This window comes from Dendrobates tinctorius, unplaced genomic scaffold, assembly GCF_039654945.1.
Source record: "Dendrobates tinctorius isolate UK_male_01 unplaced genomic scaffold, ASM3965494v1 ptg000073l, whole genome shotgun sequence".
Classification (NCBI taxonomy): Eukaryota; Metazoa; Chordata; class Amphibia; order Anura; family Dendrobatidae; genus Dendrobates; species Dendrobates tinctorius.
In genome coordinates, this window is record NW_027361741.1 from 26,691,378 (window position 1) to 26,709,191 (window position 17,814).

Below are 17,814 nucleotides of genomic sequence, written 5' to 3' on the forward strand. Positions count from 1 at the left end.
AGAGTGTGCCCGCTCTCTACTCTTACCTAAATAGCGCCTTAGTTCTGCTCATCCAACTTTATGTTGGTGTATTACGGAGAAAGGAACAGCTGGCAAGTAATGCAGCCAATACATGGATAAAATCTGGAAGGGCCATAGTCAGTATAATGTTAACAGGAGGAGAAACAATTTTGTTACATTATGCTGGGCAAGGGGCCAGCACCTTGCCAAGGGGATTGGTGGGCATAAATCTGGGCAGCATGCCAGCAATACATGAAATGGAACATGGTCACACACAAAGTAAGAGTTTGTATGCTTCATCGGCATTATACAAAGACTGCAGAGTGATCATATCAATGCATCCTTTCCAAGGGTAAAAATAAGCATATCTAATAGTCCTGGCTATGGGCAGAAGAAATATCCATCTAAAAGGTGATATATCTCTATGACCATATTACTAAAACCCACAAAGTTAGCACTGGTATTTGCTCAACTCAATACACTGTACTGTGAGAATTGCTTAGAGTATTAATGGTAGCGTGCTAAATGACTATGAAATACTGCACGTACGCTCTGGAAACCTTCATTGGGCTACATAACGTTTTGTCACTGCAATCAGCCATATAGATAAGGAAGCGTATTCCAGGTTTCTGGTCAAATGTAGTCATGCGACCCTAATTGGATAAGGTAGACTAACCATCTCTAACCATAGATAGACAGCTGACGGGTATTGTATAATCATTTCTATTATACAAATATCAAAATATTAAAAGTACCATGACCCCTGATATTGACTCTAAAATGTAACAAGTCCTTCCTGAGCATCAAGGGGGTTATAAAAAAGACTGAAGGCCACCATACATTTTAGATTAAAGTGGTTATCCACTACTTTAAATTAACCCCCCAATGTATCCCCCCGGGGCCCCTAATGAATTTTGAAAATACCTCATGTTGCCTATACTGCCTGTGAGTCGCGCTATCGCTGGCCACTCACAGGCAGCACATGACCCCTGGCTGCAGCCGGCTCTTGCTTCCGCTGACGTCCCGACAAGTGCTGGCAGCAGCCGGGGTACCTCTTCCTCCTTCCGCGCGGTCTGCCAGGCTGTGGGCGGGGTTATCCCCACGTGTCACGCCCAGCATCCACCACGCGCCCATTCATTGAGAAAGCACATGGTGGATGCTGGGTGTGACGCGGGAGTAACCCCGCCCACAACCCAGCATCCACAGCAGGGACCCAGCACTGAGTCACGTCTCACTTGTCGTGACGTCAGTGCTGGGTCACGTGCTGCCTGTGAGAGGCCACGGATAGCGCCGCTCACAGGCAGTATAAGCAACACAAGGTATTTACAAAATTCATTAGGGGCCCCGGGGGGATACAATGGAGGGTTAATTTAAAGTAGTGGACAACCCCTTTAAACTACTGTATGCTGCTGTTCAACAAATGATTGTAGTGACAAAACGGCCATGTCCATGTTAGTCCATACTGCCCATTATAGTGGATGAAACTGAGATTCAATGTTCAGAAACGCTGACCAACAAATTAATGGTCATTCTGGGAATATTCTTTGATCATTCATAAATACCCTTTCTTTCAACTTTTGTGATAAAAACAGCTGACTTCATTTGAAAAGAACACAGTTTCAGATCTGTTGGCTATTGCTCTTTCTCAAGTTTTTATACGACGAAAGATCATTTTGGTTGAAATCGTTCCATTTCATCAACTGTAAATGGGTTGTCCATTACTCAGACAACCTCTTCTTAATTACTATATTCCACCTTATAAAATAAAAACAGCATGTACTCACACCTCCATGGCCGGCATCACTAAATGGTCTCCTGGGGCTTGTGTGACATTGTTATGTCACGCGAGCCCTGCAGCCAATCAGCAGCCGCTAATACTCCATTTCACTCTTACTTCCTTTGAACAAAACTCTGACGTCTTAAGGAAGAGAGAGACCAGCAGCAGTTTCATTGGAAAGCAGTGTAGGGATTGTACTCACTTGGGTGTGACGGGAGGAAAATGGGAGCCTTGTTCCTTTTAAAAGTTCATGTGGGTTTATTGATTCATAAACCCATAAGCAACAACAGAAAGTAAACAGCCTTTATATCAGGAAAAACAAAGTACAAAATTTACATAGCAGGGCTCTGCTCCACCAGGTCTGTGGGCACACAGGCTGGAATAATGTTCAGTACTCAGGTTCGGTCTGGAGCCCCACACACAGGAGGCCTTCTTCCTCCCAACACACAGACTATGTACCAAACAGCTTCCATGATGTAGGCTGTTAACCACATGCAGATGTGAGATATGTGGGTAGCCAGACCAGCCCATCTCTCATAGCTACCCGCAATCTGGACCAAGGGCAACAAACGAACCTCTGAGTGCTTTCATGCAAAAATACTCCGGGTTACATCACAGAGACAAGCCATCTCTGTGACACATACCTCCCATCGACTACGTGACCAATTAATGACTGCTGTCCCATCGACTGAAGAGACCGATTAATGGCTGATGATTGTTTGCAGGGCCCACTTAACATAACAATGTCAAGCAAGCATCGGAAGACCCAGCCCTGGGTACATCCTGTTTTTATTTTACAGGGAATATAGTAACTAATCTAAAGGGCCTGTCACACTAAGCGATATCGCTAGCAATATCGCTGCTACGTCACAGGATCACTATCTTCTTTGAATTTAACCAACAAGTTGAAAACAGACATATGTAATGGCTTTTCACAATGAGCTGCAACTGTTCTTCAAAAAGCTAAACTCACACCTGTGCTTTTACTCATGTTCTTCTGTTCCATTATATGAATATAAAAATAAAAACAACAACAGTACTGGAACCTACCGCGTCCAACAGACCTCACTGACTACTTTTGGCGTCTGTCGGGTTTCCGTCAATGTGGCCGTCATTTTACTGGAAAAAATTAGCACTTTTGATGGAATATGCAACAGAAGATCTTAGCGGGTCGGAAAACACAAACCTCCCCTAATAAGTAATACTATTAAAAGCTCATTATTATTATTTATTTATATACCACCATTGATTCCATGGTGCTGTACATGAGAAGGGGTTACATATAAATTACAGATATCACTTACAGTAAACAAACTAACAATGATGGACTGATACAGAGGGGAGAGAGGACCCTGCCCTTTCGGGCTTACATGTTACAGGATGGTGGGGAAGGAGACAGTAGGTTGGTGGGTTGCAGCAGTTCCAGTGTTGGTTGAGGTGATATCACCGGTAGTGGTGAGAGAGAAGGAGGTAGCGGGGTCATTGCAGGCTGTAGGCTTTCTTGAAGAGGTGGGTTTTCAGGTTCCGTCTGAAGGATCCAAATGTGGTTGATAGTCGGACTTGTTGGGGCAAAGAATTCCAGAGAATAGGGGCAATTCGGGAGAAGTCTTGGAGGCGGTTGGGTGAGGAGCAAATAACTGTGGAGGAGAGAAGAAGGTCTTGGGAGGACCGGAGATTACGTGAGGGAAGGTATCGGGAGATTAGTTCAGAGACATATGGGGGAGACAGGTTATAGATGGCCTTGTAGGTCAGTATTAGTAATTTGAACTGGATACGCTGAGGGAATGGGAGCCAGTGAAGATATTTGCAGAGGGGAGAAGCGGAGGAGTAGCGAGGAGAGAGATGAATTAGTCGGGCAGCAGAGTTAAGGATGGACTAGAGAGGTGCGAGGGTGTTAGCAGGGAGACCACAGAAAAGGATGTTGCAGTAGTTGAGGCGGGAGATGATGAGGGCATGCACAAGAATTTTAGTAGATTGAGGGTTGAGGAAAGGACTGATTCTGGAAATATTTTTGAGCTGGAGGCGACAGGAGGTAGAAAGAGCTTGGATGTGCGGTTTGAAGGACAGGGCAGAGTCAAAGGTTACTCCGAGGTAGTGGACTTCCGGTACTGGGGAAAGTGTGATGTCATTAATTGTTATAGCTAGGTCGGGTAAGGAAGATCTGTGAGATGGAGGAAAGATGATGAGTTCAGATTTGTCCACATTGAGCTTGAGGAAGCGAGAGGAGAGGAAGGAGGATATGGCTGATAGACACTCTGGGATTCTGGACAGCAGAGAGGTGATGTCTGGGCCAGAGAGGAAGATCTGAGTGTCATCAGAATAAAGGTGGTACTGGAATCCGTGGGACTTTATGAGTTGCCCCAGACCAAGTGTATAGATTGAGAAGAGTAGGGGTCCTAAAACAGAGCCTTGGGGGACTCCAACAGAGAGAGGGTGGGATGAGGAGGTGGTGTGGGAGTGGGAGACGCTGAATGTGCGGTTGGAAAGGTATGAGGAGATCCAGGATAGAGCAAGGCCTTTGATGCCAAAGGAGGAGAGGATCTGTAGTAGAAGGCAGTGGTCAACTGTGTCGAATGCAGAGGACAGGTCTAGAAGCAGGAGTATAGAGTATTGTCCATTTGATTTGGCTGTATGTAGGTCGTTAGTAATTTTGGTCAGGGCTGTCTCAGTGGAGTGATGGGGGCGGAAACCAGATTGTAGATTGTCAAAGAGCAAGTTAGTTGATAGGTGGGAGGAAAGTTCAGCGTGGACGTGCTGTTCCAGGAGTTTGGAAGCGAATGGGAGCAACGATATTGGGCGATAGCTGGACATATTGGATGGGTCGAGGGTTGGCTTTTTAAGGATAGGCGTGATTGTGGCATGTTTGAAATCAGAAGGGAAGGTACCGGATGTTAGCTCATGATAAATATCTCATTTTCTAAATATAAAATACAACAAAGCTGTACAAAAATGAATTCTGTCAAACAGATTTTCAATATACTTACAATACGCCACAAGGAACAGACATTTGCTATATTCTATATTCTAGCTGGAAGTTATTTTCATTGATGAGATGAAACATATGTCCATAGATCCCCCCTGGTTTGTCATGTGTCTGTAATAACAGAGCTACTTTTCACACACCTCTGATGCTCACAGTATGTTAAAGAGCTTTCAAAACATCAGTCAATGCCATCCTTAGGCTAGCTGTGGGCTTTCTACAAAAGACGACTCTCAACAAACATCAAGACCGCAGAACGAGCTTACATATTCATGGCCTATAAATGCCTTATGATTGATACTGATCTACTAATGCTTCAATATATTTGCCATTGGTAGATGGGATTTACCTGGTTGTAAAAGTCATCCTGTGATTGAATGTAAAATTTCACCTCCATTCCTGAGATGACTTGTGCGTTCATCACAATAAAAGCCGCCATTCCATCTCAGGTTTCTAGACCTTTCAGAGTAAAATACGTTTCTTGACTAATCTGTACAAAGAAGTCGAAAACACACACACAAACGATATATCACCGAATTCATATATGGAAACACATGAAGAACATACAAACCCAGCGCGTAATGTAGTGTTGCCCAAATTGCCATGGATTAAGGGATACATGGAAGGAATAGGGCAAAATGATGGTTGTCCATGAACATGTGTTAAACTGCTTGACTCAAAGACAGCAGGAGTGAATATAATCGCTGGATTCAGACACTTCCAAACACAATAATATCAATAACTCATTAAGACCTTTGGGGAAGTAGCGAATGTGTTGGAATGAGAAAAGGCCATTGCATCATTGTAAAAACAGATAACATCATTGCTGATGTAAGTGTATTTTCTACCACGCCGTCTGTATATCACACTACGCTTTCATCCATCCCCCAGTCTGCATTAGGGAAGACTCACTGATCTATTTAATTTGCTTTCAAAGCAATGCAGCACGTCAGGAACCAGGAGAATATGATCTATCAGCGCTCAGAGACCAGAACCAGGCCATGTTTGGCTTTCTGAGTATTCTAAATACGCTCAGTGGAATTTCCAGAGGGAAACAGAATAAGGCCTGATCCCTGCACTCCAGGGAAAATTGACCTTGTCTAGTTTTGATAATTATAATAATAAGGACATGTAGCAAAAACACAGCTTTATTAAGAACAGAGAGATCGGGCAATTCTGCTACTCGAGGTTCAAACACCTCAACTCTTGACCCCATATTACTGATAATGACGTGCTATACGTTTCATAGCGCTCATAGGATTTATTACATTCAGCTGCACTCATTGGTGGAGTTATCTGCACATGATGAATATTCGGAGCCCCTCTTTATAAAGACCTCAGGGTACTGATGTATTGATATAGCATTAGAAAATGTTTTCCCTGTATTTCCTATATATTGTCAACTATAATACTGGTAAAACAACAAATGTTGGCGTTTTCCATCATTTCGCGCTGGGATTTGTCATATTGAAAAACATCATCTGTTTCCTAAACATAAAGGAGTTCTAGTCAGCTAGTTAACGCCTATCCACCTAACAGTAGACAACTTGCAGTTTGCTATGGGACTGACATCAATCCAGAGGACAGGGCTCTAAAGGGCTCCTGTAATTGCATGTCCATGACACCATGTCACTAACGGGACATTTCAGAGCACCCTTATCGGGAATAGTGGAGCTCCGAGTGATCAGCAAGTTATCACCTATGCTGTATCTGATTTTACCTATTTTATACAACTGTAATATAGGCAAATAGATAGTAGGCACATAGAGGAACTAAACCTTTTCTGTGCGCAAGTAGCAACAAGCCTAGTTGGGACAAGCCATTTAAGTATTTTCTGGACTTTAGTTGATGTAGGCCCTTTTTACATCACATTCTTAGCTTATGTTTAACGTTAAACGTGTCTATGACTCAATTTCTTTCTTTATTTTTTATAACACTCTATTAGTTAGATGGAGACTAAACAAAAGAGCCTTTTTTTGTCTAAGTATGACCAGTATACAGGAGCCAGGATAGGGAAGCCGACACAGCCTCCAATTAATGGATACGTCAGCTGGTAAATAAATAGTTAAGATATAAAAGAAATAAAACGCTGCCCTGATAGTCGTGGATAAATGAACTTCGCACTCTCACATTCTACTTAGTAAACATGTACCTCCCTTTTCATGGACACGATTACCGCGCTTGAACCTATTACAGTATTCTACATATTTTTTGGGTCCCTTTTTGAGTCGTTTTAATGAGGAAGATGTTAGTCTCAAAAAATGAAACATTGCTATCCACATTTACATCAATGCATATCTATCGCTCTTTGTTGGGTAAGTAATTGCCATCTGTTTTTTTTTTTTTCTCTTTACTTGATAGAAGTTTTTGATATCATCCCCACTGAGAATTTCTTCTAAGCTCCTCGAATCCCTAAACAGATCAAACATGAAGGTCCTCTCATTAATCTGTGATCTCCAAGGAGTGAACCCTGCGTTTCAATCCCTTCCTATTTACCTTCTTTGACGTGAATCTTGAAATGTCATCTTAGTTAATGTTTCGGAAGGGTGTTGTGACTCCAAAATCATTGAAATAGTTGACTGTAGGGTTAATTAGTAGATAACATTTCTAAGTAACATTATGCGGTGCTTTACAAAGGCATCTACAGCCATCTTGGCGTAAACTGAAGGCAACTTCAATGCTGTAAATGCTACAGATTTAAACTATATGATAAAGAAAGCTGGCTATCAATTTTCTGATGATTCCCGTGTTTTTTTTAAAGATGCTGAAAAGGAGGACCTGTGTTGAATGAATGAGTAGGTGTCACAGCGCATTTTATTGTCCTCTGCTATGACAATGGATGAATTTGTGAAATGTTTTCCTTTATGTCACAAAAAAATGTTTTACACTAATATCATCTGTCACTTCAATTGTTTCATCTGTCATCTCAGTCATTGCAAAGTAATGTGGATTCGCACATAGCGGATGAGAATTGATCGCAATCATTCCATGCAGATTAATGCATGAAGAAGAACAGAAACATCAGCTTAACAAATATACAAATACTAGCTGAAGAGCCCGGCATTGCCTGGGCATAGTATCCAACTGTGGTTAGTTATAACAAATTATAATGATTATATTGCACATAAAAACCGTGCATCTAATCCTATCCTGTGTGATACTGACTGCTGAGCTGTGTATCTAATCCTATTCTGTGTGATACTGCCTGCTGAGCCGTGTATCTATTCCTATCCTGTGTAATACTGCCTGCTGAGCCATGTATCTAATCCTATCCTGTGTGATACTGACTGCTGAGCTGTGTATCTAATCCTATCCTGTGTGATACAGTCTGCTCAGCTGTGTATCTAATCCTATCCTGTGTGATACTTACTGCTGAGCTGTGTATCTAATCCTATCCTGTGTGATAGTCTGCTCAGCTGTGTATCTAATCCTATCCTGTGTGATACAGTGCTGAACCGTGTATCTAATCCTATCCTGTGTGATACTGTCTGCTGAGCTATTATGTGTGATCCGGGGTCCCCCTGCAGTCTGTGTCAGAGGGTGGTCTGTGTTGACATGGTAATAAATTGGGTTATTTCCAGCTTTACAGAAGGACGATAACACCATAGAAATGATAAGAATAATAGGCCTCAGTTACCACAACTGTCAACAAAGAAAACTGTTGCTGATAGCAACCAATCACAGCTCATTTTTCATCTTTTAAACAGCTCTGGGACAGCGTGGCGAGTTTTGAGTGGCGACTTTTGTGTTTCGACTTTTATGTGGTGACGTTGGAGTATGTGTGGTGAAATGTGTGCTGAGGGTGGTATATGTGTTGAAGCACGTGGTATTGTGTGGCGCATTTTGTGTGCATTTTGGTGCATTTTGTATCCCATGTCAGGGCCCCACCTTAGCAACTGTACGGTATATACTGTTTGGCGCCATCGCTCTCATTCTTTAAGTCCCCCTTGTTTACATCTGGCAGCTGTCAATTTGCCTCCAACACTTTTCCTTTCACTTTTTCCCCATTATGTAGATAGGGGCAAAATTGTTTGATCAATTGGAATGCGCGGGGTTGAAATTTGGCCTCACAACATAGCCTATGATGTTCTCGGGGTCCAGACGTGTGACTGTGCAAAATTTTGTGGCTGTAGCTACGACGGTGCAGATGCCAATACATACATATACTTTTTCCCCATTATGTAGATGGGGCAAAATTGTTTGGTGAATTGGAACACGCGGGGTTAAAATTTCGCCTCACAACATAGCCTATGACGCTCTTGGGGTCCAGACGTGTGACTTTGCCAAATTTTGTGACTGTAACTGCGACGGTGCGGATGCCAATCCCGGACATATATACATACATACATACATACATACTGTAACGTCCGTCTGCAAGTCTGGGCAGCGAAAAGACAGCGCCCCGAGTAACCCCGATACCCTTTACCCCTATACAGGGATCTGGATTTACAGCAGAGCCCAGGAGGCGCTGTCGGAATAGGAGCAGTGCGCCAGAGCAGGACGGTCGCCAATAGAAAAGCAGGAAGGGAGCCAAAAACGTAGTCAGAAACCAGGCGAGCGGTAGAGGTGCAAAAACGGCAGGCAGTAGCAGAGTCGAATATCCAGGCCAAGGTCACAAACCTGGAGAATAGCAGAGGTACAGAATCAGCAGGCAGAAGAGAGGTCAGGGAATCCAAGCCAAGGTCAGCGTCAGTAGTCGGCAGTAAGGCAAAGGTACGAAAACAGCAGGCAATAGAATAGTCAGAATCCAGGCTGAGGTCAGAGTTAATTATAGAATCACAAAGTAGCACGCAGGGGAACCAAGAATATATCCAGCGGCTTGCAAGCCCAGTCCCAAAGTATTTGAGGGATCAGGTCATCTCTCCCTTTCACTGTTGTCGCCATCACTCGGGCGTGAACCACGGCGCCTCCCAGTGACCGAGGCAGGAACAACAGGCCCCGAGTTCAACGGCGATGTGTCAGTCCGGCGCCTCCTGGTGGCCGAAGCCTGGACAACATGCCCCGAGCCCGAGGGCGGCGTGACAGTCCGTCGCCTCCTAGTGGCTGAGGGCGGAACAGCAGGCCTCCCGTCTGACGGTAACGTGACACATACATACATACACACCCACATTGAGCTTTATATATTAGATTAACCCGGCCTAAGTGCGCAAACATGATGGCAACAAGGCTTCCCTACAACCGATCGGCATCAGAACCGCCTCTTCACCCTGTCTGCACCAGTCTGGCTTCAAAGGACAATTTTACTACTTTCAGCTACATTTCTTGAGTTTTTCATTTATTTAATCTTGAATAACAAAATTAAAGGGGTGTTGTGAAGCTAACATTTATTTTAATCCTAAATTTATGTCTATGTAACGTGATAATCTAATATCTTTTCTAATGTACTTTAATTAGAATTCCCTATCATTCCTTCTTATCTAAGTGCTTTATTTATTTTTTTACTTTCTTCTTGTTTGATGATACTTTGAAAATCTCTAGTGCATGCTTGGATACTCAAACAAGCCATCATCAGGGGGCATCCTCTGCCCCCACCCTGAAACGAAGTATCATCGGTGACGTTCGTATTGGGGATGGGTTAGTCCCTGCTCTACCGAACGATTGTCAATTACAACATATGCTCAGTAGATTTCTGTCACTGAGCAATGCACAGTGACAGTGCGATCTCTCATCGGCTCTGGTGAGAAGTGACGAGCTGGTAAGAGAGCACACTGTCAGTATGCATTGTAAGCAGAAAAAACAGCGATGTACAGAGACACACTACTTCATCATAGAAATGCATGGGTATGTCTTAGCATGCGCAGATACCACAGATAGATCTTCTACCCTAAAAGTGAGGAAAGCACCGGAATTATATGATGCCATATATATGTACTATATTGCCATACATGCAGTAACAATGGCTCTACAGTACATTAATTTACAAATTAAATTAATATCGGTCAAACGTGTTATTTTGGTTGGAAAAACAAATGAGATTAACATTTGTTGAAACTGGCATTTTTGTGGGAACAGCCTATCCTCTAATGTGTTTTTGGCCTCCTGACTCTCCCCTAAAAAATAATGCTGGTGAAAGAAGGATCATGCATGATTCATTGCAATGTCTAATCCTTTTCTTCCCCATCAGGAGATAAACGGTGGCTTACACCCCTGTCCCTATTGAGAACACATGCATGACCAGCTAGGCTAAGGGCCCCGTCACACATAGCGATGCACCAGCGATCCCGACAACGATATGACCTTGTCAGGATCGCTGGTGTGTTGCTACATGATCGCTGGTGAGCTGTCAAACAGTCAGCTTCACCAGCGATCAGCACCAGCGACACGCGGGTAACAAACGACGCACGTCGCTTTGTTACCCACTGTGTACCTTAGTTACCAGCGTGCTGGTGCAGGGAGCTGGTAACCAAGGTACACATCGGGTTTCTAAGCAGCGTGCGGCACTTAGAAACCCGATGTGTACCTTGGTTACTAGCTCTCTGAACCAGCGCGCTGGTAACTATGGTACACATCGGGTTTCTAAGCGCTGCGCACTGCTTAGAAACCCAATGTTTACCCTAGTTACCAGCGGCAGCTCGCTGATCGTTGGTCTCCCGCCTGTCACACGCAGCAATGCGTGCTGGCCAGCGGGAGACCAGCGATCAAAAAAATGTCCTGGCCATTCCAGGATGATCAGCGATACCCGGCAGGGGGGCCGGTCGCTGAGAAGTGTCACACACAGCGATCTCGCTGGTGAGATCGCTGTTGTGTCACAAAACTTGTGACTCAGCAGCGATCTCGCTAGCGAGATCGCTATGTGTGACGGGGGCTTAAGTATTAATGTGTATGTGGGGAGTCAGGAGAGTTAAATGTTGATAGAACAAGCAGTTGACCTGGCAGCTATTAAAGATGAATGGACACCTTTAAATTTCAATCACATAATCTCACCATTTACACAATGAGATTAGGATCAACATTGGTCTGAAAGGTCTGACCAGAGAAAAAAAAGGTGTTATACCCCTATATAAGTATCAGAAAGTACTGGTTTATGTTGTATAGGATAAATGAATTTGGCTGCAGGCCACTTCCACTGCATTGCTGTTTTATCTAATATTATGCCTTTGCATTACTGGTAGTTATTTTCTCACCATAGATCATAGCTATGCAGATCATAAATGGCATGTAAGACTTTGTATTACAAGCCTGTTATTTCCATTCGGACTAAAATGGTTCTACTTCCATATATATATATATATATATATATATATATATATATATATATACTGTGATAAAACACTCCGGGATCGCCTTTGCTGGGGTCAAAGGTCATGTGCATTCAGCATGAAACTCAGGCGCAGAGCTGGGATTCGGGTGTAACTGACCCTGGGTCAGGTTTATTAACGGTGAAAGCAATGCAAAAGGAAATAAAACATAAAACAAATCCTTGCCTGTCCGGCACTAACTAAACAATGGACAACCTAACTACCAACTGGCGGGCTTCTCCCATCCAGCCAAACCACAGTTGCAGTGGGCACTGCTTCCACTCACGTGTGTCTCTCACACAGACAGGCTCTCTGTGTTCCCAGGCTGAGACACTCACACAACCACCTGGCATCCTTTTATATCCACCTCCCATTATTCATTAGCAAGCAGGTGCGATACTGACCAGACTAGGCCACATAGGAAAGGAATCTGGGCGAGATATACCTGCCCTCATCCACTATTCCCACATGATTCTCACATATCCCCCCCTTCTGCTCAGACCACTCCGGTCGAGCAATGACACCCGCCAAACAGTGCACTCGGGACAGGGCATCTGCATTTCCCATCTGTACCCCTGGGCGGTGCTCCACCGTAAAAGTGTAGGCCTGCAGGGCAAGGAACCACCGGGTCACCCGGCTATTTCGTTCCTTGTTCAAGTGCATCCACTTGAGAGGGGCATGGTCAGTGATCAGCCTGAACTTTCGGCCCACCAGGTAATATTTGAGGGCCTCTAGAGCCCACTTAATGGCGAGGCACTCTTTTTCTACGACTGCATACCTTTGCTCGTGTTTATTCAGCTTCCTGCTGAGATAGAGGACTGGGTGTTCCACTCTGTCCCTCACTTGTGAGAGTACGGCCCCGATACCGGTATCAGAGGCATCCGTTTGTACCACAAACTCACTGCGGAAGTCCGGAGTCACCAGTACGGGCTGAGAGCAAAGTGCCCGTTTTAGGCTATGGAAGACTTCTTCAGCCGCTAAACTCCATTTAATCATGACGGAGTCTTTCCCTTTTGTAAGATCCGTCAGGGGGGTAGCGATGGCTGCAAAATTGGGTATGAACCGGCGATAATAACCGGCGATCCCCAGGAAGGCTTGCACCTGCTTCTTGTTGACAGGTTGTGGCCAGTCCTGAACCGCCTGAATCTTATCAACCTGGGGTTTAACAACACCCCTCCCAATTACATACCCCAAATACCGGGCTTCTTCTAGCCCGATGTGACATTTCTTGGGGTTCGCGGTTAGACCTGCCTCCCACAGGTCGTCAATCACAGCTTGTACTTTCTGGAGATGAGTCTCCCAGTCCAAGCTGTAAATGACAATGTCGTCCAAATAGGCCGAAGCGTACTGCCTATGTGGCCTCAGGACTCGATCCATCAGTCTCTGGAAGGTCACCGGTGCTCCGTGCAGTCCAAACGGCATATACACATACTGAAATAGACCTTCTGGGGTAGCAAATGCTGTCTTTTCTCTGGCAGCCTCCACCAGAGGGATCTGCCAATACCCCTTTGTTAGGTCTAGGGTCGTAACATACCGGGCTTTTCCTAACCGATCTATTAACTTGTCGACCCGGGGCATGGGGTAGGCATCAAATTTTGAGACCGCATTCAGTTTCCTGAAGTCATTGCAGAACCGGGTGGTGCCGTCCGGTTTAGGAATTAGCACAATCGGGCTGGACCAAGCACTGTGCGATTCCTCAATGACACCTAACTCTAACATTGCCTTCACTTCTCGGGAAACGGCTTCACGGCGCGCTTCCGGGATTCGGTAGGGCTTTACGTGAACTGTGACACCAGGTTCCGTTACGATGTCATGTTTTATTAGCGTGGTCTGCCCGGGTTTTTCTGAGAAAAACTTTTGGTTGTGAAGTAGAAACTGCCTGACCTCAGTCTTTTGCCGCTCCGAGAGAGTCTCTGCAACCCATACCTCCGGTACGGTATGCGAGCAGACAGGACGGGCCAGCTCCGCTGACAAGGCAGACCGATCCTTCCAGGGCTTTATCAGATTTACATGATAAATCTGTTCAGGTTTCCGTTTACCTGCCTGGTATACTTTGTAGTTTACTTCACCAACTCTTTCCTTGATCTCAAAGGGGCCCTGCCACTTTGCCAGGAACTTACTGTCCACCGTGGGGACCAGGATCAACACTCTATCTCCGGGTGCAAACGTACGGATCTTGGCGCCCCTATCATAGATTCTTTTTTGGGCTCCTTGAGCCTGTATCATGTGTTCTTTGACGATAGGCATAACAGCCGCAATACGGTCCTGCATTTGTGTGACGTGATCTATCACTGTTTTAAACGGAGTGACCTGACCCTCCCAGGTTTCTTTTGCAACGTCTAACAGTCCGCGAGGACGTCGGGCGTACAATAACTCGAAAGGCGAGAATCCCGTGGAAGACTGGGGTACTTCCCTGATGGCGAAAAGCAAATACGGAAGTAAATAGTCCCAGTTCTTCCCATCCTTGTCTATCACCTTTCTCAGCATCTGCTTCAGAGTTTTATTGAACCGTTCGACCAACCCGTCTGTTTGAGGGTGATACACGGATGTGCGTAACGGTTCGATTTGTAACAATCGGCAGAGCTCCTTCATTACCCTGGACATAAAGGGGGTCCCCTGGTCGGTGAGTATCTGTTTTGGTATACCGACCCGACTAAACACATGCACCAGTTCCTTGGCAATCGTCTTGGTGGCCGTGTTACGCAAAGGGATGGCCTCCGGGTAACGAGTGGCATAATCCAAGATGACCAGGATATGTTGGTGTCCACGTGCAGACCGTGGAAGGGGCCCAACTAAATCCATCCCAATCCTCTCAAACGGGACTTCAATAATAGGTAGGGGTACCAAAGGGCTACAGAACCGGGGCTTAGGTGCAGAGGCTTGGCAGTCAGGACAAGACTCACAATATACACGGATATCGTGATGCATGCCTGGCCAAACAAAACAGTGTAATATCCTTTCGGTGGTTTTCTGGACACCCAGGTGACCTCCCATCACATGTCCGTGGGCCAGGTCCAGCACCTGCCGCCGGTAGGGTTTTGGCACGACTAATAGTTGCACCGTATCTTCCCCCTTTTTCTCTATCTGATAGAGTAAATCATTCTCCAGAACCATGTAAGGATATGCCAGCCTAGAGCCAGGTTCTACGGGTACCCCATTTATCACTTTTACATTTGTCCTAGCCTGAGAAAGGGTAGGATCCTTTATTTGCTCGCTTTGGAAGTCATCTTTCTGAACTTCTAAATCCGGCAAACGGGGAGGTGGACGGCTGTCAGCCTCCTCCTCTTCCCCGGTCTCCTCCGTATCACCGCCATGACTGAAAACGGGAACTGCAGGTCATTTCCCGCAGACTCTTCCCCCGAGTCTTCCGGGGAGACCTCTTCCTGGGGTCCGGGATCCACACGCGCCCTGGGAGAAGAATCATGTACACTATTACCCGAAGGCATCAACTGATTCTCCCACAATTGCCAGAAGTGGGGAAAATCCCGGCCCAGGATAACATCATGCAATAACGCCGGGACGAGTCCCACTTTATGTTGCACAGACCCATAGGAAGTTGTAATGCATATGACCGTGGTGAGGTACGAACAGGTGTCTCTATGCACACACGTAACAGAAAATTTGTCTGATGGTCCAGTCGGGGCTGACACCAGACTGGCCTTCACCAGAGTTACCACACTTCCCGAGTCTAACAATGCCACCATATTTTTGCCATCAACAGTTAAATCACACAAGTGTTTTTCCACATCCTTTTGACCGGCATTCACACTCACTACCCGTGCAACCATAGACATGCGGTTTTTAGAGTCTGTGACGTCGCACTGCATGGGTTCAGTAGTGACCGGACAGTTCGCAGCAATATGTCCCATCTCTTGGCAGCGGAAACACCTAACGGGCCCCTTGCTTAGACCATAGTTCGTTACTCTCGGCCTCGAAGTGCGGGCAGTCCCGTTTTCCTCCCCCACTGTCTTAGGGATTTTTCCATCTCCCCTACTCCCTGGAACAGTCTTACCGGTTCCACGTGGAGATGATGAAGAACGAGGTGGGGTAGCGTCGTCTCGGAGTCCTTCCGCCACGGAGTAACGTTCAACCAGATCCAACAGTTGATCTGCCGTCGTAGGATTTCCATGGCTTACCCACTTCCTCAGGGCTGGCGGTAGAGCTCTCAGGTACTTGTCCATGACGACTCTCTGGATTATCTCTGGCGCTGTCAACACCTCGGGTTGTAGCCACATCTTCGTCACGTGGATCAGGTCGAACATCTGTGACCGCGGTGGTTTATCCGGCTGATAAGTCCATTGATGCACTCTCTGTGCACGGACAGCGGTCGTCACTCCCAGCCGGGCCAAGATCTCGGCTTTCAGTTTGACAAAGTCCTGCGCAGCTTCAGGCTCTAAGTCATAATAAGCCTTTTGGGCCTCACCGGAAAGAAATGGGGCAATCAGGCCGGCCCATCTTGCCTTCGGCCATTTTTCTCGCAACGCCGTCCGTTCAAACGTAGTCAGGTATGCCTCGACGTCATCTTCTGTCGTCATCTTCTGCCAGTACCGACTCACGTGAATCACTCTCGACTCGGCTTCCAGGTTAACCTCAGGTAAGCTTGCCAAGCGCTGCGCCACCTGCTGGAGAAGCGAACGATCGGTAACTGTCATGTCCACCAACTCCTTCAGCTGGGCCATCATCACCCGATTAGCTTCTTGCTGGACGGCGGTGGACTGTACCAGCGCTTTCACCACGTCCTCCATGCTCATGCTTGCAACGTGATGCCCGCGTTCTCCACCACAATGTGATAAAACACTCCGGGATCGCCTTTGCTGGGGTCAAAGGTCACGTGCATTCAGCATGAAACTCAGGCGCAGAGCTGAGATTCGGGTGTAACTGACCCTGGGTCAGGTTTATTAACGGTGAAAGCAATGCAAAAGGAAATAAAACATAAAACAAATCCTTGCCTGTCCGGCACTAACTAAACAATGGACAACCTAACTACCAACTGGCGGGCTTCTCCCGTCCAGCCAAACCACAGTTGCAGTGGGCACTGCTTCCACTCACGTGTGTCTCTCACACAGACAGGCTCTCTGTGTTCCCAGGCTGAGACACTCACACAACCACCTGGCATCCTTTTATATCCACCTCCCATTATTCATTAGCAAGCAGGTGCGATACTGACCAGACTAGGCCACATAGGAAAGGAATCTGGGCGAGATATACCTGCCCTCATCCACTATTCCCACATGATTCTCACAATACACATACAGTACATAATACGTACACTGTATTGTTTGTAAAAGTGTGTTTTAAGGACACATTTCCAGAAATCCGGTAGTTTTTATCATCAAAGTGGTTGAGGCAATAAATGAAAAGTAATAGGATTCCATTTTTGAGCAATATGGAGCAGCAGGTGTCATACCATTAATCATACTGTCATATACGCATACATATGCCTTCTAGGGGAAAGAACATGCTGTCAGCAGATAACTTCACTAGACCTATAGTTTTTCTTTTCATGTAACACTTGGAGTAACACTTGGAATATGTTACATGAATTGCAAGGCATTTAGTAAATACTAGCTGAAGAGCCCGGCGTTGCCCGGGCATAGTAACTAACTGTGGTTAGTTATAACAAATTATAATTATCCTCCATCCCATAGTCCTGTGCCCATATACCCATCATACATATCCATGATCCCATAGGCCCGTGCCCATATACCCATCATACATATCCTCCATCCCATAGTCGAGTGCCCATGTACCCATCACACATCCTCCATCCCATAGGCCCGTGCCCTTATACCCATCATACATATCCTCCATCCCATAGT

At 45.7% G+C, this 17,814-nt stretch overlaps 1 protein-coding gene and 1 long non-coding RNA gene across 3 annotated transcripts in view; one reads left to right on the forward strand and one right to left on the reverse strand.

The window, feature by feature from the left end:
* The window catches only part of TTC28 (tetratricopeptide repeat domain 28), a 616,338-nt gene that overhangs the window by 473,468 nt on the left and 125,056 nt on the right, over nt 1-17,814 (reverse strand). The gene's annotated exons all lie outside the window — the stretch shown is intronic.
* LOC141096209 (uncharacterized) overlaps nt 6,948-17,814 on the forward strand; it is a 33,214-nt gene continuing 22,347 nt past the window's right edge. Inside the window, exon 1 of the long non-coding RNA XR_012233612.1 lies at nt 6,948-7,072. This is a non-coding gene — a long non-coding RNA (uncharacterized lncRNA). The remainder of the gene's footprint in view (nt 7,073-17,814) is intronic.